The sequence below is a fragment of the Schistocerca gregaria genome, chromosome 11 (genome assembly GCF_023897955.1).
Source record: "Schistocerca gregaria isolate iqSchGreg1 chromosome 11, iqSchGreg1.2, whole genome shotgun sequence".
In the NCBI taxonomy this organism is placed as follows: Eukaryota; Metazoa; Arthropoda; class Insecta; order Orthoptera; family Acrididae; genus Schistocerca; species Schistocerca gregaria.
Window position 1 is genome coordinate 87,134,312 of NC_064930.1, and position 26,194 is coordinate 87,160,505.

The 26,194-nt window shown below is 38.8% G+C and overlaps 1 protein-coding gene across 2 annotated transcripts in view; it reads right to left on the reverse strand.

Moving 5' to 3' along the window:
• Positions 1–26,194, reverse strand: part of LOC126295301 (zinc finger protein 708-like) — a 202,866-nt gene that overhangs the window by 171,716 nt on the left and 4,956 nt on the right. The window lies entirely within an intron of this gene.

Sequence of the window (26,194 nt, forward strand, 5' to 3'; positions counted from 1 at the left end):
CATCTCTTCCTCAGCCTCATCTTCAAGCATCAGCTATTTTGCTGTTCAAATAGTAAAATGCAATACCACTACTTTGAGTGTTTCATTTCCTAATGTAATTATGTTGTCTTCTTTGGGTTTGATTTCAGTAGGTTCCATTAATGCTGATGTTCAATTTATAAGATGTTTTCTACACTATCAATTCCGTTCCCTTGATCTCCCTAGTTCTTAGTTGTCTCTGACAGCAATACACTGTCATCAGCGTATCTCAATGCAACATATTTGTTTTGTAAAGTAATTATTTTTCCTATTTCAGTCAACAGATGACTAAGCCTCAATCCAAATTCTCAACATCAATTATTTCCACTTCACAATATTATGAAAAGATAGTTGCTACTCACCATATAGTGAAGATGCTGAGTCGCAAATAGACAATAAAAAGACACAAAATAAACTTTCAGCCAACAAGCCCTTTGTCAAAAATAGATGACCACTCAGGACTCCCCATTGTGGCCACTTACTGTGCCCCCACAGAGAGAATCTCTGCTCTCACAGACCAATACCTTCAAGCCTCTTACGCGGAACCTACCCTCCTATATAAAAGGTACCAACCATTTCCTCCACTGACTCTTCAGTTCCTGTCCTTCTACCTGCTCACTACTGTCTATGTCACCTCCCTTCACACTAACATCTCTAATGCCATGGCCTTACTGCTATTGAACACTATCTTTCCCAATGCAAGACGAATTTCAAACCAACAACCTTCTTCCTAGTCACCATGACCAACTATATTCTCATCCACTGTTACATCTCCTTTGAAGGCATTACTACAAACAAATAATGTGTACGACTATGGGCACTTGCATTGCATCATCCTATGCCAATCTATTCATGGGCCATTTAGAGGAATCCTTCCTAGACGCCCATAATTCTAAACCTCTCAACTGGTTCACATTCACTGATGACACCTTTGCAATCTGGATAAAGGGTGAGAACATCCTATACACATTACTCCAGAACCTACGCAACTTCTTCCCCATTTGCTTCACCTGGTCCTACTTAACCCAACAAACCACCTTCCTAGATGTTGACCTCCACCTCAGAGATGGCTACATCAGTACCTGTGTCCATATCAAACCTACCAACCACCAGCAGCAATACCTCCACTTCAACAGTTTCCACCTGTTCTATACCAAGTCCCTTCCATACAGCCTACCCAACCATGGTTATTGCATCTGCAGAGCCACGCGGTCTCTATTGAAATATACCGAGGGTCTCACTGAGGACTTAATAGACCATAATTATCCTCCAAACCTTGTACAGAAACAAATCTCCCATGGCTTATCTTAACCGGTCTTCCAAAGTCTCACTGCTTGCATTCCCTTTTAAATCAGTACCACCAAGGATTGAGCTACTGAATTACATTCTGCACCAGGGTTTTGACTACCCCTCATCATGCCCTGAAATGAGAAATGTTCTGCCCACTATCCTTCCCACCACTCCCACAGTGGTATCATGCCATCCACCAAACCTACGAAATATACTCTTCCATCTCTACACAACCCCTACTCTCAACCCCCACCACCACCTACTTCAGTCCGGTCACAAACATCACCTATCACATTAAAGGCTGAGCTACCTGTGAAACCAGTCATGTGATCTAGGAGATAAGCTGTAACCACTGTGCTGTATTCTATCTGGGCATGACAACCAACAAGCTGTCCATCCACATGAATGGCCACCGACAAACTGTGGCTAAGAAACAAGTAGACCACCTTGTTGCCGAGTATGCTGCCCAACAGAACATTCTTCATTTCAGTGTCTGCTTCACAGCCTGTGCCATATGGATCCTTCCCACCAACACCAGATTTTCTGAATTGCACACGTGGGAACTCTCCCTGCATATATCCTACGTTCCCATAATCCTACTGTTCTCAACCTCCATTAGTCACTGTCCACACCCATCCAGCCCCTTCCCTATTCCCACTGCAGAACTACACATCCCTCTATTCCACCAACACACACATTCATTTTACTTCTCTCCTTTTCTGCTACCCCCGCTCTCCCCTGCCCTGTCTAATCTTCTGATTGCATGTAGCTGCCCTACCATCTCTCCACCTCATCACTACATGCTCCCCTGCAGCACTTCAACACCCCCCACTCCTACCCCACCATCCCTTCCCCTCCACACCCCAGCCTCCCCCTTACTCCTCACCCAGTTGCCTCTCTCATCATGCACTGATGCAGCAGCTTGCAGCATGGCTTCAGCTGCAAGAGACTGCAGGCGCGCGCGCGTGCCCGTGTGTGTGTGTGTGTGTGTGTGTGTGTGTGTGTATGGTGAGGGGGGGGGGGGGGGGCCTGCACGTGCCTTTTCATAATATTGTTACATTTGGTCCGGGATTTTCCATTTTTTAACAATTTCTGCTTACCTAGACTGCATATCAAAAGTTTCCTAAATTTTTGCGATTTCTCTGGTTTTAATATACAGTACTTAAAAAAATATAAAATCAGAATCCACATCTGCCCCTGGAAGCATTTTGTAGTTTAAAATCTGGTTTCAAAACGTATGTTAGCATTATATAATGTAAAACTTCTCGGTAATTAGAGGTTTCTTCCACATAAAGTGCTACTTCTAATGATTCTCAAATCACATGTTAGCAATGACTAATTCTGCTTTACACAAAATTCTGCCAAATCGCTGCCACTTTTATTCCTCTCCTCCCGTTCCGCTATTCTACTCTTTCTCCTTTTTTATAATTGAAATCCAAACCCAAATGAAATTTTCATCTTCATTAACAATCTGAATAATGTATTTTATTTCATCAACCATCACCAGATTGGATACCAGACTACATCGAGAAAGTTCAAACAAGAGCAGCATGTCTTGTATTACTGACGAATAGGGGAGCATTTGCCATGGACATGATACAGAATTTGTGGTGGACTTCATTAAACAAAGTTGTTACTTGTTGAGACAGGATCTTCTTACAAAAATTCAATCACCAACTTTCTCTTCTGATCGAAAAAATATTTTGTTGATGCCGCTAACCTACATAGGGAGAAATGATCTTCATAATAAAATAAGGGAAATCAGAACTTGCACAGAAAGATATAGGTTTTCATTTTTTCCATGCACTGTTCAATAGAGATTTTTTGTTAAGGTGGTTCGATGAACCCTCTGCCACACACACTCAACAAGGTGTATACGCGAGCAAGGAAAACAAAATTTCCTAATTCTTCCCAGATCTTCCAGTCAAAAATATATTGTCTCCTGGGTGAAAATACAATTTTTCTGTGTTAAGTGACAGTATACTTTGTCGAACTGTAAAACTTATCAATCCTTTGAACGGACATGGTTTTATGCAGCAGCGTAGAATTTCTCGGCACTTTAGAAAATGAAACTCACGAGGAAAGAAACACGTTTTGAAAAGATCTTTGATGTGCAGCAACATGTACGCTGCATATTTTCATATTACAAAAGTATAAATTCGAATTTCACCAACAGGAAAAGTTAATGGTTTAAGTTAATATACATAGTGTTGCTACAAGAAAAGAAAAGCTTTCACATATAATATTTGTCTCCAAGATTAATAAGCTACAAGAGAAGCTAAGCTTCCACATACAATGTTGATCTGTTTAGCACGTTACGCATAAGATACGTCACACAAATACGTCAGTAAAATTTTTAATACCAACATAAACTCTTATCTTCTGGGCTCGAAATTCTACTAGATGGCTCATCCTCAAAGAGTTGATTTTTAAATGAGACCAAACACTCTGCGATTTAAGAAATCCATCATACATTCTCGCACATAGTTCATCTTACATAAAAGGAAATTTACTTTGAAAATAATGCTTTTCAAAACAATAATTCGCAATATTTTCCTGCGCCCTGTTAGAAATAGATTCATTTCAGCAGTTGCCAGAGAGGGCCAGATAAGAGTCATCACCATGCTTGCACGGCTACGGTGACATAGGAAGCCCATATGTTCATATGTGTAAAACATTAAAAGATCTTTCTTACATTTTGTCATAAAAGAAACAAAACATCAGAGGATACTCCACAAGTGTTGGAATTTCATGAACCATACTAAAATGCATAGTTAGCCTCAAAGCACACATTAGTACGTCCTGCTTCCCAATAACGTAGACCTTGACCCGATATTAAGCTTTTCGGTGTGATTTTGGGAACATAAATTCCATACGTGCTAGAAGATGAAATGCGCACTTGAAATGCAGCGGACAGTTGAAACTAGCCAATAGTGAGGAATTAAACACTTTGCTTCAAATAAATTTACTGTCTCAGTAGTAAAGGTTTATAAAAGCCAAATTTCTTTGGCAAACCAACAAAAATAACTATTATTCTGCAAGGCAATTAATGCTTGACTGTCAGAAAGGTGGAAATAAAATAAAATCTGAAACTAGTAACACATTTTAGCCTTCCGTAATTATGCGAATGTATTTTAATTCACTTGGTAATTCCCAGCCACAGAAATCCATCTTTTTTTTCATTTGACGTGAGAGCAGTAAACGAAGAAGAAACAGAAAAATCACTGAATGTAAACACAGGTCACGTGGTGAGTAAAAAAGACTTTTCAAAAATAAGTTCATTTTTAGCGCACATCTTTTTTAAGAGTTTGATACATAAAATATATATCTTCGGGGAAATTTAAGAGATGTTATTTGGTATTTGGTCTTAATGCCACAACTCTTCCAACATTCTCATACCACACGCCACTGTATTTCACTCTGTGGAACTCAAACTTTTATATTTTGTAATGGATGGCATCAAATTGTTTCAGGACAGTGGAAATTACAATGTCCTGTAGTGCCTCTCCTGCTCCCAGTTGGCCGATTTGACATCCTGCCCCTCTTTAAAAAATGAATAAATAAATATAGGATACCTAAAACCAGTAAAGACAAGAGACATTCAAGACAGTACACATTTCTTCAGTCATTGGGTCCTAGCGATTTTTCTCTCTGATCTTGCTACAGCTTTACATGACATGCTTTCCCTTCTGCGAAAGTACTATTACCTCATCAAAGTTTGTCAAACTTTTTGCTACATAAAAACTCGAAATGTCGTCATCTAACATCAAAAAAGCTGTTAATACAAACAGTACCCAAGACTGTTGTGGTTTCTCGATCTGATTACGTCTATTTTGTCACGGTGTGCTGGATAAAACAGAATAGCCCTTTCTAATATTGCAGCAATTTTAACACACACCAAATATGCGAGACTGTTTCAGAAATAATGGTCATTTTTATAGTACGACAATATAATTCACAAATTACCAATACAAAATACTTATTTGGCCTACTACAATCAAAAAGCTTTATGTTAGGAAATAGTTTCACATTTCATTCATATGCCCCAGTTTCTCATGCACCAGACCGAAAAGTACTACAACGAAATTTTTGTATAAATTTGGAATATTCATATTCTTCCATAATTTGTGTGATGTTCCCGTATCTTCTCCTTCCTCGTTCTAACAAACAATCTTGTCATCACTAATTCTGTAACTATTCCTACCACTGTCAAAACTCATTCTCTGGTTAACTTTACTAACCCTGCCACAATCATCAGTTTAGTTATCCAGCGATTATTCTCCAGTTAGCTGTTATTACGTGTTCATACAATGCGTTTTCCGTGCTACTCCCAGAATGGAACTTAAGCGGCTGCTAGCGGGGGACAACAACTGGCCCTGTCTACTGTAGCAATCTGGCCAAAAATTTTTTACAATGTTATCTCCCGGTACATTATTGTTTTATTTAATATTGCTTTAGTATAAAATTGGATTATTTGAAACATAAGCAATAATTCCCATTTTTTTACAATAATTTGTTTAATTATTTATTTCTGTTATACTTCATACTGCATTACAAGTATAAGATATTATACATACAATTAAACATTGGTTCAGTCACCTCATACAAACATTTTATGAAATCAGTCACTATCACTGGCTGCAAGGGGTGCGTTATTGTAACACTTTTCGCACATATTTCTCTTGTGCTTTACACACATAACTTTCAAACATTGAGCACAGTGTGATTTAACTTTTGAGTCTTTACTCCTCCGAGGACAAACTGTGTGGTACCTAGGCTTAAGTATTCTTTGTTCAGAAGGTGGTGCATTGTTGCTGTCTTCAATTCTCACCATTTTAGCAGCTTTCTGTCTAACTTGTTTAGGCGGGGCATGAGTCGCTGCTCTCTTGCACGCTATGGGATTCACTAATGACCATCTGACATCACGTAAAAATGTTCTTTAGGAATTCCTCTCATTGTTATTATTTGCTTACATAGGTATTAGTCCAAGCAATGTCAATCATTCAGAAAAATAGGGCAAGTGGCCAGCGTCTAGTTTTTCTTGAGATTGAATAAGTAGTGAACATTTCATCTATTGTGTCCATACCTGTTTTGGTCTCATTGTACAATGTTATAATTTTTGGTTTCTTTTCCTCCACTGTATTAGTGTCAATGGCACTGTCATGATGCAAAGATGAAAGGAGAATAACGCTTTTTTCTGTTCTTTGGCACATATGAAACTATTGTGATATCCTTTCTGAATCCAAAAAGGCTGCTTCTAAGTTCACGACCTCTCGTGCAAACAAATTCTGGAGGGAGCTCCCTCTTATTCTTTCTATGTGTTCCTACTACTGTAAGTATCTTTTTCAGGAGCTCTTCAGCCAGTGGTATGGAACAAAACCAGTTGTCCAGTGTCACAATGAGTCCTGTACTTTCGATAGGCCATACAAGACTATTTACTATCTCCTTAAGTGAGTTTGACAGTGCAAAGGGACCATCTGGCTGTTTCCTAACATAGATTTATTGCGTCACATAAGGTGAAAATTTTCAAACCATATTTTGCAGGCTTGCTTGGTATATACTGTCAAGAAACTGATTTTGCCTCTACATGCAACCAGTTGTTCATCCACTGCCGTATATTCAGACACAGTATAATTGCTGAAACAGATTGACATGAATAATTCAAACACTTCTCTGAACGCAGCTAGGTGATCAAGTTCTCTATGCTGTAATCTGTCTCGAATGTCATCGAACCTCAAACAATGCAACAAGATATTAAAGTGCCGTAAACTCATTGTTGCACGAAATACTGCAATTCCAAAACCATTTTCATCCCATCAGTCCTCCAGATTTTGGTGTCCTGCTCTGTAATGCCCAGCCAATATCAACAGACCCACAAGAGATTTCATTTCTTCCTCATTTGTTGGTTTGGCATAGTGGTCTCTTGTGAAATTTGATGCAATGTGTTGTATGCAAATTTTTGTGCAGGACATAATTGTTCTAATTATTATGTCATTTATACGAGTTAATATCGGAAAACAGTCCACAGCAGTTTTCGCAGATTTTGTGATAGCTTTCACACCAGGGAGATGAATAATGAGGTCTACACTTCTAGTTCTTATGTTGCAACTAGGACAACTTTTCATCCATTTTGTACCTTATGTTTTCCAATAAAAAATCATGTTTCCTTTCATTACTCACTGTACTTACTTGCAGTTCCAGTTACAAGTTGTCTTCATCCTCTATTTCCATGTCAACATGATGAGATAGAACTTCACAACTGTGTTTCCTCCTGTTCCTCTTCCCCTCCTTCAAAAGTTTTGTGTAAGACTTTTTCCAGAAGCTTCCACACTCTATCTTGTTCTATTCCATAGTGAACCATAGCTGTTTTAACTGCACAGAGCGACAAAATACAAGCATCTGCTACAGAACACAACTGTGCACTTTCTTGTGGCATGGCAACATAAAGAGTTGCGTGGGGTTCTGACAACATCCCAAGGCACATTGTTGTGTGTTTGCTTGGAACTTGCACTCTTATTGTAGATTCTATTGTTACTCAAACTTTCATACTCCATCCTAGAAAGGAACCGAAGAACATGATGTTATACTCCTATCCAATATGTAATAATCCATCGATAAGGATGACAGGTGTTCTGAACACCCCATGCGACAGCTTAAGGGTTACATAAGAGGATGCCATTGTCATCAAAGCATACATTACAGCTGCACATTCTCCGGAAATATAATGGCTGTAGCTTTTCTTTGCTTGTGCTATTCAAAGCAGCAACATAGGCATCTGGCCTTATTAGCCAACATGATTGTGCTATCATTTAATTTATTGCCCTCGCAGCTTCTGTAGAGACTGCTGTCCATCTTTAGGAACTGTATATTAGTCTGGCCTCTTTACAGGTATCTTCTCTCACCTGCCCTAACATGGGGCATTCCAGCATGCAGAAAACACTGAGACAGAGCCTGTATATGTTTCCAAACAAAATCCAAAGCCATGAGGCCACACCTGTACAAACTATGTGACAGACAGCTCTCTTTTCAAAATAGATTCTCATGATGACTGACAATGAAGAATTTGATGTCTGCACCTGGTTCATAGATGAAGCACACTCTCACACAAGAGGAGTCTTGAATTAACAAAACTGGTGATTTCAGGGTTCTGAAAAACTCCCATTTTTGTAAAGTGAAATCGCAGTATTGTTCCAAAGTTAAATAGCAAAACAAAAGCCAAAGTTTTAGATTTCATGATCAAGAAATCACTCGCACAGGAGAATTGTACAAGTGTACCATCATTTAGCCATTGGACAGACTCCTATATGGATGACATAGTAATAAGCACACCTGGCATAGATTAACAACTGAAAGATTTGAAAGAAAATAGATCACCAGGTCTGGATGGAATCCCAGTTTGATCTCACAAAGAGTATCCTGTGACATATGTCCACAAATCAGCATGGTTTTATAAAACATCTCTTGTGCAAAACTCTGCTTACCCTTTATTTCACATGATATACTGAGAACTATTGATAAAGGGCAACAGGCAGATTCACATTTCTAAATTTCCAGAAAGCATTTGGCACTGTGACCCTCTGCAGGCTGTTAACGAAGGTATATGGAATAAGTTCACAGATATGTGAGGGGCTTGAAGACTTAAGCAATAGAACCCAGTATGTTGTCCTTGATGGCAAGTGTTCATCAGAGATGGTTTAATCAGGAGTGCCCCAGTGAAATCAGATAAAACTGCTGTTGTTCTCTATATACATACATGATTTGGCAGACAGTGTGGGCAGCAATCTGCAGTGGTTTGCTGATGATGATGTGGTATACTGTAAGGTGTTGAGGTTGAGTGACAACAGAAACATAGAAGATGACTTCAACAAAATTTCCAGTTGGTATGATAATTGGCAGCTAGCCATGTAAGTTAATGTGAATGAACATGAAACCTGTAATGTTCAGATACAGTATTACCAGTGTCTTGTTTGACAGTGCTGAATCATTTAAATATCTGGGCTTAACATTGTTAAACGATATGAGGTAGAATGAGCATGTGACAACTGCAGTAGGGAAGGCAAATGGTAGACTTCAGTTGATTGGGAGAATTTTAGGAAAGAGTGGTTCACCTATAAAGGAGACCACCTACAGGACACTGGTTCAACCTATTCTTGAGTACTGCTTGAGTGTTTTGGTTCCATACCAGGCTGGATTGAAGAAAGACATTGAAGCAATTGAGAGGCAGGCTGGTAGATTTGTTACTCGTAGGTTCAAACAACGTGGCACAGAGATGTTTCGAGGACATACGGAGATGCTTCCCTGCAGGGAAGGCAACATCACTCTTGAGAAACAGTTCTGAGAAAAATTTAGAGAACGGGCATTTGAAACTGGCTGTTGAATGATTCTACTTCCAGCAACATACACAGCATGTAAGGACTGCAAAGATATTATCGAGAAATTAGAGCTCATACAGAGGCATATAGACACCTTTTTTCCCCTTTGCTCTATTTGTGAGTGGAACAAGAAAGGAAATGACAAGTAGTTGTACAGGGTACCCTCCACCATGCACCATACAGTGGCTTGCGGTGTATCTATGTAGAAGTAGATGTTGCTGTTCGAGCTGCAGAATGGAGCACAGGCATTACTGGCCATCTTTTGATGAGATGGATTATCAATACTGAACTTTATGTTGCAATTTAGGACAATTTGTCATGAACCAGCTGGCATTGGCAGATGAACACAATAAGAGGGCAGACCACATTGCAACGAATAGGTGTTTCACTTTCTTGACGAATACTTCGAGAATAGTTCCACTGCACTGAATTACAGCAAGTTTACTGCTGCAAGTAAGGCCTCGCCTCCATATTCCCCTGATCTGACTCTTTATGACTATTTTTGAAAGACATTGCCTACTGGAACCATCACATCAAGCTGGAACCCACTTCTATTGAGACACTGCAGTATGGGATGAAAAATTTCAGTGTTCATTTGTGTCAGCATCATACAGTGCATGGACATTAAAACAAATGTGGTGGGACTGCACAGACTGCTAGCAAAGGAAAAGTTTAATTATCCACACATTAATATAACTTTTGTTGCACTCATATAGCAATAATACACTCCTGGAAACTGAAATAAGAACACCGTGAATTCATTGTCCCAGGAAGAGGAAACTTTATTGACACATTCCTGGGGTCAGATACATCACATGATCACACTGACAGAACCACAGGAACATAGACACAGGCAACAGAGCATGCACAATGTCGGCACTAGTACAGTGTATATCCACCTTTCGCAGCAATGCAGGCTGCTATTCTCCCATGGAGACGATTGTAGAGATGCTGGATGTAGTCCTGTGGAACGGCTTGCCATGCCATTTCCACCTGGCACCTCAGTTGGACCTGCGTTCGTGCTGGACGTGCAGACCGCGTGAGACGACGCTTCATCCAGTCACAAACATGCTCAATGGTGGACAGATCCGGAGATCTTGCTGGCCAGGGTAGTTGACTTACACCTTCTAGAGCACGTTGGGTGGCACAGGATACATGCGGACGTGCATTGTCCTGTTGGAACAGCAAGTTCCCTTGCCGGTCTAGGAATGGTAGAACGATGGGTTCGATGACGGTTTGGATGTACCGTGCACTATTCAGTGTCCCCTTGACGATCACCAGAGGTGTACGGCCAGTGTAGGAGATCGCACCCCACACCATGATGCCGGGTGTTGGCCCTGTGTGCCTCGGTCGTATGCAGTCCTGATTGTGCGCTCACCTGCACGGCGCCAAACACGCATACGATCATCATTGGCACCAAGGCATAAGCGACTCTCATCGCTGAAGACGACACGTCTCCATTCGTCCCTCCATTCACGCCTGTCGCGACACCACTGGAGGCGGGCTGCACGATGTTGGGGCGTGAGCGGAAGACGGCCTAATGGTGTGCGGGACCGTAGCCCAGATTTATGGAGACGGTTGCGAATGGTCCTCGCCAATACCCCAGGAGTAACAGTGTCCCAAATTTGCTGGGAAGTGGCAGTGCGGTCCCCTACGGCACTGCGTAGGCTCCTACGGTCTTGGCGTGCATCCGTCTGGTCCCAGGTCGACGGGCACGTGCCCCTTCTGCCGACCACTGGCGACAACATCGATGTAATGTGGAGACCTCACGCCCCACGTGTTGAGCAATTCGGCGGTACGTCCACCCGGCCTCCCGCATGCCCACTATACTCCCTCGCTCAAAGTCCGTCAACTGCACATACGGTTCACGTCCACGCTGTCGTGGCATGCTACCAGTGTTAAAGACTGCGATGGAGCTCCGTATGCCACGGCAAACTGGCTGACACTGACGGCGGCGGTGCACAAATGCTGCGCAGCTAGCGCCATTCGACGGCCTACACCGCGGTTCCTGGTGTGTCCGCTGTGCCGTGTGTGTGATCATTGCTTGTACAGCCCTCTCGCAGTGTCCGGAGCAAGTATGGTGGGTCTGACACATCGGTGTCAATGTGTTCTTTTTTCCATTTCCAGGAGTGTAGTTTTCGAGATATTTAATTCTGAAATTGGGCACCCATACATGTATACTGAAGCTCAAAAGTCATCCCACCACTGATGACACCTGTAATTCATGAGAAGCATGGGAGATTAACTAAAGGAAATTATAAATATAGTTTCCAAAACTGCTTCACTTGCTTAATGTGTGTAACATTCTTTCCACATTTGTAAATGAGGATGTTCATTTCGAGATGGAACACAATGAATAATTAACACAAATGCTATGATGTATTTCATGAAAAATATCAGAATTACAGAGTTTCAATAAAGGAAAGAGCTAATGTAGTAACAACTGATGTGGTACTAACCTGGCATCACATGAATTTTCAGTTGGATTCTTGTAATGAATCTTAAAAAACCATTCAGTAAAAGATAATATTTTATTGCAACAGCCTTATCACAAATAAAGCAGTGGAGCAAGTTGTTTTAAAATGAAGATACCTCATTCATTCCAATACTGTTGTTCACTGACAGAAAATAAGTTTTCAGAGTTCTTGTTATAAGCCCCACACTAATATTTTAGCATGGAGTAACCTACTTGTTTCAAAGATAACTATGCTGAATCTCCCTCAGCAGCCTTGTCTGTAATAGATTGTATGCAGTAGAGGGGAAGCAAAGAGGGCAGTTCACCACGCATTTCCAAATCTAACAATGGAAAATCTAGCATGGAATGTAACAATATTATGAAAAGGAAAGTTGCCACTTACCATATAGCGGTCACCATACAGCGGAAATAATAAGTTGCAAATATGCACAACAAAAAGACGCTCACAATTAAAGCTTTCAGCCATTAAGGTTTTTGTTAACGACAGACACACAGACACACACACACACACACACACACACACACACACACACACACACACACACACAGACAAATGCAGCTCACACACGACTGCAATCTCAGGTAACTAAAACCACACTGCTAGCAGCAGCACCAGTGCATGATGGGAGTGGTGACTGGGTGGAGATGAGGAAGAGGCCACGGAGGGGAAGGGAGGGATGGTATGGTATGGTATGGTATGGTATGGTGGGGTGGGGTGGTGGACAGTGTAGTGCTGCAGGTTAGACAGTGGGCAGGGGAAACATGAAGAGTGGGGGAGTAACAGAAAAGGACAGAAATAAAAAGACTGTGTGATGGTGGAATGACGGCTGTGTAGTGCTGGAATGGGAACAGGGAACGGGCTGGATGGGCGAGGACAGTGACTAATGAAGGTTGAGAAGGTAATTCAGTTGCTCCAGTCCTTGGTGGTACTGAATTACAAGGGGAATGCTACTCTGGCCGGATGGCCACAGAGGAGCATTCCCCTTTTAACACGCCATGATTTCGAATACCTCTTGTTGTGCCCTGAAATGAGAAATGTCTTGCCCACCATCCTTCCCACCCCACCCACAGTGCTATTCTGCTATCCACTGAACCTACACAATATACTTGTCCATCTTTACACAACCCCTGCTCCAAATCTCTTACCTCATGGTTCATAGCCCTGTATTAGACCTAGATGTGAGACCTGTCCCATACATCCTCCCACCCCCACAAGCACCCAGTCCAGTCCAGTCAGTAACATTACCTACCCCATCAAAGGCAAGGCTACCTGTGAAACCAGTCATGTGATCTACAAGCAAAGCTGTAACCACTGTGCTGCATTCTATGTAGGCATAACAACCAACACACTGTCTGTCCACATGAATGGCCATCGACAAACTGTGGCCAAGACACAAGTGGACCACCCTGTTACTGAACATGCTGCCAAACATGGTATCCTTTGTTTCAATGACTGCTCACAGCCTGTGCCATATTGATCCTTCCCAACAACACAAGCTTTTATGAATTGTGCAGGTGGGAACTTTACCTACATTACATCCTATGTTCCTGTAATCCACCTGGCCTCAACCTTGGTTGATCACTGTCCTCACCCATCCAGCCCCTTCCCTGTTCTCATTCCAGCACTACACAGCTGTCATTCCACCATCCCACCCAGTCTTTTTATTTCTCTCCTTTTCAACTACTCTCCCCTCCCCACTTCTCCCCTGTCCTGTGTCTAACCTGCAACACTTCACTGTCTGCCATTCCCACTATATTATTACACTGCCTCCCTGCCCCAGCCTCCTCCTCACCACCACCATCAAGTCACCACTCCCACCATGATGTAGTGCTGCTGCTCATTGCAGTGTGGTTTTAGTTGCCTGAGACTGTGGTTGAAAGCTTTAACTGTGAAAGTCTTTTTGTTGTGCCTACCTGGGACTCAGCATCTCTGCTATATGGTGATTGGCAACTTTCCTTTTCATAGTATTGTTACAGTTCCAAATCTGTAAGGGAACGATAATCAAGCACCTGGCAGCAGAAATGGAGACCACTTTATAATGGCTGAATATACATAAATTTGTCACTGAGACTCAATTTAAAGTATTTGGAGTTATGATACTTGTTTCCATTATCTTTACGTACTCCACATGCCTGAGAATTCTCCTTCCTGATGGGGCCTATGGGGCACTGTGAATAGGTATGACAAAAGAACTTCAATAGAGGAAGGAGAAGGATACACATGTGCTGAAGGCATGAAAAGCCACCACAACCCTAGGATTAAATAATAAAAAGGTACAAAAAATTCTAGGCACAGAAAACTGATCTAAAATTTGAGCATACTTCATGATGTGAAGATTCATAAACATAGCTTGTTTCTAACTTCCATTAAGTTCTGATGAAACATGCTAACTTTAAATTTTTGAAAATGTAAAATATTCTGTCTCTTCCTGTTTTGGTCTTGCTTTGAAGATTGCCTGTCTGTAACCTGTCTCCAAACTACAAGTTTTAGCTTTTTACATTAAATATGACAAGAATGTCGTATTGTATGAAGAATCTGACAAAGCTCTTACACACTTGAATCTTTTATTCAAGTATAATCTTCCTTATTAATTTAAATAGAATTTGGAAGAGTGAATTCTATTTAACATTGTCATAAACTCTCTCTTTATTTACATGTGCTATAAATAAGGTTTAGCGTTTGAGCAACATATTTCGTTAGATACACTTTAGGATCAGCATTGCTTCTCATGTTCATACATTTCTTCAAAATCCAATCATATCTTTTCTCAGGTTGACTTTAAGAACACATTCCATACTTGTGTAAGTAATTACAGTTAGTGTTTTACAAACACTACTCATTCAAGTGATGGTTCAGAACTGCTAGCACCTCTCAATACTGGATTAATTTAGATGGCACAAGTCTGAACAGCATTAAGCAGGGCCATGTTACCTTATTGTTAATACAGCATACAGAGTAAGTACCTTTGATGTCTGTTTTATGTTAAGATATACCTCCACACATTTTGTGTTACTAAAGGTTCTCCTCCTTGATGGGATCTACAGAAAACAATGAATGAATGAAACATGGCACCTGGAGTAGTTGATATTACTTCAGAATTATTAAGTTCTTCAGGAGAGAAGAAAATGACAAAATTGTTCCACCTGGTAAGCAATATAAATATTGTGTGAAATACCTTCACATTTCAGGACTGATGTACTAATCCCAATGCGAAAGAAGTCACATATTGACAGATGTGAGCATTTCTGACCATGTGTTTAACAAGTCATATTTGTAGAACACGGACTTTAATTACACAGGGATGGAATGACTCCTGAAAATCAATCTGGGAAAATATCAGTTTGGATTTTTAAGATATATAAAAACCATGAGAAAAAATGCTGTGCTTAAGGAAATAATTTGAACAAAGGCTACACCACATTTATAGCACCTGTAAAAACAGAGGAAGAATTTGCCAACATAAAATAGAATACATTCTTTCAAATTTAGAAGCTATTTGAGATACACTGACAGGAGTGAAAGTTTATCTACAATGTGTACAGAAACTAGACTGCACTTCTAAGACTAAAGACCCGGAAAGGGACACAGTAGTTCTGAAGACCATGAGACACTATTGTAGCCTATTCTCCATAATACTCAATCTGGACATCGAACTAGCAGTACGGCAGACTATAGAACAACTGAGGTTCAAGGACATTAGTTAAGAACTTGATTTCCTGGTGACATTGTAATTCTATCACAGATGATAAAGTGCACAAAAGATCAGTTGAAAAGAATTTACAGTACCTTGAAATGATGTTATTACAATGAATACACACAGGAGTTAAACAAGGGCAGTCAAATTAAGTCAAGTCATGCTGAGGGAATTAGCTTAGACATGTGACACAAAAAGTAATAGATGAGTTTTGCTATTTTGTCAGCAAAGTACCTGATTACAGTCAAAGTATACCACATGCAAACTTGCAACAGCAACAAAACCCTCTCCTAAAAATGGCCATTTGTTAACATCAAATTTAAATGTGTATGTCAGGAACTATTTGCTGAATGTATTTGTCTAGGACAGTAATGTTGCATGGAAATGATATATGGATAATAAGCTGCTCAAACAATAAGAGAACAGGAGCTTTTGAAATGTGGTGCCACGAATGAACTCTGAAGGTACAATGGATAGACTGCATAATTCATGAAGTGAAACTTAATTAAATTGGGAAGATAAGACATTTACAGCATATCTTGACCAAAGATGGGGGCTGATTGATAGGACACAGTATGAGACAATGAGGAATAGTTAGTTTGGAAATTGACAGAAGCATGTGGGGTGGGAGGAAGAGGGGTTAAAAATTTTAGAGGGACACAAAAACATGACTATGATGATCAGGTTCAAGTGAACAAAGGTTGCAGTGCTTACTCAGACAGGAAGATACTTGCACAGGATAAAGGAGGAGAGCTACATCAAAACAGTTTTTTAAATGACAAATACAGCAACAATAACATTCAAACATAAATTGGTATACTGTGTCATAAAATATTTTTGGGTGTTTTATTGTCAATGGAAAATCACCTGAAATTCATGAAAGGTTGTAAGTAGTCTCTTCTTTCATTCCCTATAGTTATGAAACGACTGTACGGATTCAAAGATGGCCAAACTTCTTGTGAATATCAGATGCATGAAGACTGTGCACAATCTGGTGTTTGATTATCTGAAATTAATGATGAATGAATTACTTGAGAGGACAGGAAATCCAGAACTAGATGTTGTATGTTATTCATGAATAATTAATTATTATAAGGCTTCCTACAATACAGATGTCCCATTTGGTGAATGCTGAGGAGAAGAAAATGTGAAAAGTAAGTTATTAACATTGCTTCGAGAATTTTAAAACACAAAATTACTATGTGGACTGATTTGTTAGTACACACGGGATTTGTATCTCCTCTTTCAAGCCAGAAAAGAACAGTGGACGAACAGCAACTCCTGTGACAAAAAGCGAAGTCGATTTCATCTGCTCGAAAAAGATAGTTATCTGAGATGCAAAACCGATTCTGTTAGTGATTTAACTCACATGAGTGACTCAATAGTTGGCAAATTAATCACTACTGTTTTTGGATGAATTGTACAGAAAAGAATTGTCTTCCAAGCACACAAAAATTCTGCTGATGATGGAGATTTGGCAATGGGGAAACTAACAGTCTGAAGTACATCCAGCCCATTCACTTTATGTTGCATCCTCTTACTGCAATCTTTTTCCCCACATCTGAGGACATATGCAGCTGGAAAACGTATTGAGTACAATGTAAACATCACGGCAACCATACATGACAGATTTGCTGTCCTTCCTGCGTGTGACTTCAGGGTGGATCCTAGTTATTAGAAACATGTTAAGTGTCCCACAAAGGGCAATACATCAAACATAAGTACATTTTTAACCAAGAAACAATTTTTCACATTAAGGTTGGCAAACTTAAACATTACTCTCCGTATTTCATATTAGGTTTAGAAAAGCAATGACAAAACTGGACAATCAATCACAATTTCTATGTTACAGACACATTAGTATGTGGAAAATAGCAACGGAGTACAACATAGCCATGAAATTAATGAACATCAGCCATTAAGTGCACTTGTTATTTCTTTCCTGAGAAATTAAATGAGGGCAGTAATCTCAGTTGACATAATAAAGCAAAATGGAGCACACAGAGGGTCCAAATGAGAAAAATTATATTTATAAAATTGTCATGAGGAACTCCGAACAAGGAACCAAAAGACAAAATGCTTCTACCTCCACCAGATATATACAGGAATACAACAAAGTCAGTAAAGAGCATAGCATACACATTGATTGTTTAACATCACTGATTGGGGGCCAATTTTGAGCTAACACGGAAAACAAATGCAGTTCACAAATGCACTATGATGCAAACACAGACTTAGGCTACCTTCGGAGTGGATAAAAGTTTCAAAACTTCTCAGGTTTTAAAGGTAACCAATACACAACGTTACAGAAACTACCGGTGTTTAGGGTAGTAGAGGTATGCATTTGGATTATCTGCTTAGACAAGATTATGTTTAATAACTATTTCTTAAATGTAGTACGAAATATATGGAGAAACAAAAAAAGGAACACGTGTAAAATTCAATTATATGGTTTAGTCACCCACTTCTCATTCTGAAATTAAGAAAATTATATATTCCCCCAAAATACGGGCTTATGTGGATTTGATGGTGTTTCCTCCACAACACTAACAATTTGTCACCACATAATAAGTGGTTTTTTCTTCTTAAACCTGTAATACATCACTAACCCAGGGCATTTTCCCAGAAAGATTGAAATACACTATTGTTGAACAGTGTGAGAGCTGATAGGAGAGGTGTCCATAACTACCAATCCATTTCCCTACTGATACCATTTTTCAAAACTTTCGAGAATGTGGTGCTCTAGAATAGCATCTCACTTGTGCAACAATAATATGATGTGTTCCTCACACTTTGGATATCAGAATACAGTGAAATACCTATTTTACACTCTTGTGGGGTCTAGAAAAAAAAATTATACAATAAGTTTTGGTAATGAATTTCATAAGTCCTTAAAAAATCACAAATGTGTAACAGAAAGTAAAAGCTTGTCAAAAAATTGAAACTGGTATCTGTGTATATGGTACTCTAGCTATTTTTCACCATGCTATACATATTATACATCAAAACACGCATATTTGGGACATATTTCCTTTGTTTTCACCCAGAAAAAAAGCAAAAATTGATGAACATGATCAATTAAACCAAAAACTGAAGTACAATGAAACACATCAGAATCATAACATGCGGCTGGGGGGGGGGGGGGGCGGGTGTTTTCCTTCTATAGCCAATGGCAAAGTAAATGGGTTAAGTAGACTTCAAGCCGCTGCATGTTTCCAGCTACTTCATGTCGACACCATTTGGAAACATCTTTTGAAATACAGACACATCTCTCCATAGCAGTGTCAGTACAGAACAAAGGAAACGATGTTTCAGGCTAGCTACCGTATGTCACTGCCGCGTAGCAATACGAACCCTACACCAAAATACTGTAGATTTAAAACCAATTATTGAAATTCTTTGTTAAATGCAATCTTATTCTTCACAACAATGAAACACACTGTGATGGTTATGACCTGCAGGTCACAAGTCACAATAAATAAATAAAAAAAGAATGAATGATGACAATGTCTTTCACTTTGTTTTCGTTGACCTTCAAGAATTATTAATGGAGCAGCACATATTGCAGTTTTCTGTCTCTAGATATGGTGTGGCAGATAATACAAAATCAATACAAGAAGTAGCATTGCACACAATGCAAATACACTGAGAAATGTTTGCTGCCAGTGTGGACAGCAACAAAGACAAGAAACATTTCCAACAAACATATTTCCAGTGGCAGTGAGGACGCTGCCTCATACTACATTCTGCTATCTGGGCTTTCAACTATTGACTTCTGTGAGCGCTCGTGAATGACCACTGTGTGAACTTTGATTATTCATTTCCTTTGTTGTGTGTGATGTATGAGTGCAGTATGCTGTTTCAAAGCAATGGTGCATTGAAAGTACAATACTACAAATACATCACATTAATCATAAAATGTCAATTCATAAAGCATCAACAATGTAAGACTTCAAGAGATTTAATGGTAACTAATGTGCAGTACAAAATTCAGATGAATAAGCTGTATGGTAATGGCTAACGTCATCGTTAGCCGAGTTCGAAGTTATAAGTTCGCAACTCGCTACAAGCCAATACTTTTTTCAACTTAGCATTGTTATCATGTTTGTTATGATCATAATACATGTTCTGCAATAATTGACGTTAAGCGTTTCTAGCTGGTCGAGAATGAGGGATGAAATAAATATTTGCCTGTTTACTTCCAAATGTGTGGTGATTTCAGAGTGCATGGTTATGCAGAAACCTTCAAGGGCAGCTTAAATTCATTTGGGTGAAACAAGCAGTAATAAAATTTATACTGTTCCTTGTCATAAATACTTCACTGTTTATTTCTGAATACGTGGCAATTTCTGATTGTGTGGTTAGGCAGAAACTTACGTGAACAGCTTAACTTGCTGCAAGTTAAACATTGAGCAATAACATTCTTGTTGTTCCTTCGCACAAATATTTCGCACAATCTGCAACAAACATAATGCTACAGATACGATTCTCCTATCACTAACACAACTATAAACATCAAATCGGTGCTATAATGATCGACAGATTGATAGTCGCATTCCCGGTCGCCTTCACAGTACCACCGCATCGCAATTACATTAGTTCCTGCAAAAAGTAGAGTGAACGTACATGACCCATCATCATAGCAGAGTGAACAGCATCACTGCACAGTGAAGTCAAGTTGTGTTGGCAACGCCAATCGTGGATTACGTCAGCATTTCCTGTCTCCCATCTCCCCTTTCTGCAACAGCCTGAAATATTCCCCTAACTCCATCATCACGCACAGTGTGAACCACCTGTCTTTTGTGCCACTTATAACTCGTTCACTCACATCAAATATCAATATGAAGAAAATGGGATGAAGTCGAGTGAGAAGATGAGTAAGAATGCAGAACTGAGTAAACTTTATTAGAAAGAAATGAAAAAACAGGGCATTTTTAGCATTGATATTAGGGGTTTTTCTCAGAACCTATGAATTTATGGTGCAGAAACACGAAAAATGAAAAATCGGAGAATGTAAAGTCGAAGTTCTACTGTAGCTGCTCCACGGAAAATTTCATTCATATATTCATTCATCAAATACTACAATCAGTCAATAATAAAATAGAAATGGTTGATATTTTTGTGATCTGCATAGGAAGTTTCACTGTATGAATCACAATATCTTCCTTGTAAAATTATGTTTTATAAATTTATGGTAAAGGCAACAAATGGTTAATGTCTTACCTAACCAAAAGAATGTATAAAGTTATACTTAATAATTCAACCAATGTAAGCACGAGTCTTTTGATTTGGGAAAAAATAATTTAGGACATTCCCCAATGTTCACTGTAAGGTCCACAACTGTTTCTCATACATAACATGCAGAATCGATTCTTTGTGTAGGTGATGCTAGAATTGTTCTCAATACAAACATACATGAAGTGGTCTGATTCTTACATCTAGAGGTACTAAGCCAATGACAAACACACAGTAGGGAAATAATAGTTAGGGTGAAAATTCCAAAAATTTTACATGTTCATACTGATGAGATTTTGAAATGCAAAATTTACGAATTGTTTTAACTTATATTACAAGTCAGTTTAACCATATTTGTGCTTTGAATCATTACAAATCTTGGGACGAGAGAAATCAGTAAGTTAACACATTCTGCTTATTTTCATTGGGGAATGTCATATGAAATAACGTTCTGCAGTAACTAATCTTTAAGAAAGAAAATCCTCTTTGCTCAAAAGAGTGCTGTAAGAATATGTTGTTTTCCCCCCATGATCATCTTATAGACATCAATTAAAGGAGTTGGAAATTTTGACTACCGGTTCACAGTATGTTTATTCCATCATGAAGTTGGTAACAAATAATCCACAATAGTTTCAAAGAAACAAGGTTTTACATAATCACAATAACAGAAAAAGTATGACATTCATTACTCTACATTAAAGTTGTCTTTGTCAGTAGCTTGTAGTCTCGTGATCTGCACCACTGCTTCACAATCACAGGAACCTGGGGTTCTATTCCCAGGAGGGTCGGGGTTTTCTCTGCTTGGAAGAGAGAGAGAGAGAGAGAGAGAGAGAGAGAGAGAGAGAGAGAGAGAGAGAGAGAGAGAGAGAGAGTGTGTGTGTGTGTGTGTGTGTGTGTGTGTGTGTGTGTGTGTGTACTAAGAAACTTTGCAGAATGGCTGAAAACAATCAGAAAATGGTAGATGAGAAACTGAAGATAGATTTAGGTAATGCAAATTATGAAGATGATTCAATGATAGGTAATTTCAGTTTTGATATATCACAAACAGAGGACGGTGCTTTACCTGGGTCAATGTTATCTAATTATGGTGTAGATAATGAATTGAGTGTGGAGGAATCCAATGTTAAATATATACCTGTTCCTGTTAAAGAAATGAAACAGGAATCAGTTTGCAAATATTCTCAAACATATGAAGGAGATGGGTTCAGATATAAAATCTTCATTAAATGCTGATATTGGCACCAAAATTAATAAAATGGGTAATGACACTGATACTAAAATGAATAAATTAGGTAGCGATATGGATACCAAAATGAATAAAATGGGTTCAGATACAAAAACTACTTTATGTTCTGAAATAAATGAGATACATACTGAAGTTTATCAGGGCTTTACTAACTAGACAATAGAAATGGAAGCTAAAATGGAGGACAACATTTTGAATGAGATATTCTTGCACAAATGACCTGACTTTGTTCAGTAACAATGTTAAAAGTGACATTAATCAGGTCAGAAAAGAATGTAATACTGCCATTGTGGCACTGAAAAGTGAACTAACTACACAGATTGAGCAAGTTGCTGAGGACAACTAACAGTCAAAGCAACAGTTACATTTAGAATTAAACAAAGTTAATGATAAGGTCCATAATGTAGAAAAGCACTGTGAGGAGACACACATTGTATTAGCAGATAAAATCTAAGAAGGAAAAGATGTGTGTGCAAAGTTTGGTATGTAAGCTGCTAGTAGTATTACTAACATAGAAACTAACAACAGCAATTCAGAACGAGTGCGAATGAGCAACTATGTAACCCTGGAAACAGACTAACCAAAGTAAAGCAGTAATGGTTGTGTGGTGTCTAATGGTGTTGTGGAATCATCTGAAATTGCATATTTACATCATAGGTAATTTTTGAAATTTGATCCCAATAAAAATGTTAACCCTACAGGTTTCTGGAATGATTTTGATAAGGTTTTGCCAAAAGTATGGTGTGATAAGCATAAGATTGAATTTATTATTTCAAATTTGATGGGAGACAGAAGAATTTGGGGAAACTTGGCCTCCGATAAATATGACCGGTTATTGGAGTTCAAACAGGCTTTTTTCAATAAGCATTGGGGAAATAGAAAGCAAATGAAGGTTTTAAATAAATTCTGGTCAATGGAAAAATATGATCCCAGGAGAGAGAGAGAGCATAAGAAGATGTGTACAGAAATGGGTTACAACTTTGTCCTATTTGAATGCCAAAGTAGAAGCAGAGCAAATTATGGGGATTGAAAATAAATTGCCATTGTATTGGCGAAATAAGACAATTTCTGCACCCAGAGATGACACTGACCAGTGCATTATTTGGAAAGAGATTAATATATTTTAAAAGAGGAAGAAAATACTAGGAGAGATTTTAGGCCTCCCACTAGACCAAATGACAACAGAGCCAAAGTTAATGTAAACAGAATAGGCGTACAGCATGTGAACAGTTATAGAGGCAGATATCGGGGGAGAGGTGGCTCTGCTGGAAATAAATTCAGTGACAGAGTACAACATTTTGATTGCCGTCAGCTGGTCTGATGATGTAATGGGTAGGCACAGCCCAATAGGTGACAGAAACGTCAGAGGCAATGATGTCACATAGGAGGAAAACTGTTAGCAATCTGTAATGATGCTAGCATTTGCAGACTGAAACCATACAGATTAAACCCACTAGCAATGCCTTTTGTAAAGAAGGCACCTACTAAACAGCATGGGAGTAGCATAATAGAAAATAGAAGGGTAGAGGAGAATGACACTGCAAAACAAATTGGTTATTCAGTAAATTCAGTAGTTTTTCGTGAAAGGGATAGCTCAAATAAAGATCGCAGGAACCATATTAAGAAGGAACTAAATACAGAAAGTGAAGACACAGATCAGGAGGTGAGGGTGAATCAGCACTGAGAAACGAGAGGCTACCTACAGACAGTGGAATGAACACTATGGAGATGCAAGAGGAGGTTGTGAATTGGTTGAATCAAGTAGTTTTCAAGAGTGAGGAAGAAGAGTCGGAAGAGGAAGAAGGAGATGATTTAAATAACTGGCAATACCTTGGACAGGGTTGCACAAACAAGAGTGAGTACAGAAGGTGAAAAGTTAGAGAGATGTTTCGATTTATCTGTAGTGGAAGGATAGTAAAAGCTGCCACTATTAATGAAGTAAAAGGGGATCCAGTTAAGTGTACTTTCCACAAAACAGTACGGTTTGACAGATGAAGTAGTGTACAATTTAGTACAGGAGCCTGAGTCTGTAATCAGAAGAGAATATGTTGGACAGCCTATAATTGAGGTAACAGTTTTTAATGGAAAAGTTGAGTGTTCAATAGACAGTGGTTCTGAGGTGTGTGCAGTGTCACAGGAATTTGTAAATGCTCTTCCTGAAACCATAGAAGTAACTATTATGCCAGTAAGTGGGTTAAAAATAATAGCAGTCACTGGTGGAAGCAAAAAGGTAGTAAAACAAGAGTTAATGATGCCCATTACTATAGGTGGCGTCCAGACTGAACAGAATTTTTTATTAATGGACTTAGCATTGAAACGTTTGTAGGGGCCGATTTCTTAGATAAATACAAAGGAAGGTTAGACTATGGAAAAATTGAGGTGGCAAAAATATACAGGGGAAATTGTATCCATTCTTTTTGTTAGAGAAAAAGGATCTATTGTTAAAGAACTGTCTATACGTTATTGCAAGGCCATGGTAAACAGTGAAGACATAGATGATAAACTAGAAGGGAAAGAAGTAGATCATTCTGGGCCAGGAGAAAGTCACTATGTTGATATAAAATCAATCAAGTGGTTGGGAGTCAAACATATACTGGACCTGAAAAGATACTTAATGGAGCAGCAATCAAACTTCAGTAACTAAGAAGGCTCAGGGAACATTCTTTGCATTGTCACGTGTTTGACAAACACAAGGCATCCCGAGTTGTTGGCAATATTATTTCCTTTTCATTTCATGTTGTCAACCTCACTCTTCATCATTCAGAACTTTTGGTATCGTCTTTCCTTCTTTTCTATCTTAGTAGCGAGTGCGGTAAACCTAGTGGTTCCAGTAAGAAAGAGGAATGAAAGTGAACTGAAAGGCAATACAGTAATGTGATTAATTTTCCGAAGTCTATGACCTGGAAAGAAATTGCTGTAAGGAATGTGTTCAAGGCAAGAGAGAACTGCCTACTAAAGAAGTAAATAAAATTATATATGAGATAATGAAGAGCCACAGTAGTTGGCTAGTGTAGAATGTGTATTTGCACAGCCACAGAGGTTGGCATTAGTTAGTTCCAGTATTTTCCTATAAGGAAATTTATGTTCTCTGTATAAAGGCGTATGCGAGAAAAAAAATTCAGGAGCCACAGAAGCTGGTAGGAACAATTTTCAGTAATTTTATAAGGACTTTTCATTAGTTTTGTATTCTATGTGTATAATGTGTGTGAGAGATGTGCTTCAGACCTACTGAATATGGATTGAGTGACATTCAGTAATTTTCTAAAATTGTTCTCTCTTTTTATATAATGTATGTAGGAGATGTTGCAGAACTGTAGAAAGTGGCATGAATGATTTTCAGAGTTCAATAAATTTGTATTCTTTATATAATGTATTATGTTGTTTTTCAGAGCCGAAGATGGTGGCAGAAATAATTTTTCAGTATATTTAATGATGTACTTTTTCTTTACATATAATAGCTCATTTGGGTGAAGTCATGGAGCTTAATTAGTAAATGCAGAAGAAAAATTTTTGCTGAAGGAAAATTCCTAGAGAAAAATATTTATGGACTTTTTAATCGGCAATATTTATTACAGTAACTTGCTTAATGATTAAAACATACGTTGACAAGAAGATTTCAGTAGTAGTACCGATGTTGGGAACTATTAAAATTTTAGAAACAATTAATTCACTTTTCAATGAGACGATTAATATGAAAATGCTACTACAGTAAAGTCAAGCTTTGAGAAATATTTATTAGGAATAAATGTGTATGTTAGGTTAGAATGTAAACACTAAGGATGGACGCTTAGATGTACTGTATATTGCAGGTATGAAAAAGGTGACAGAACCGGATAGGGTACTGAGAGAGAACCCAATGTTG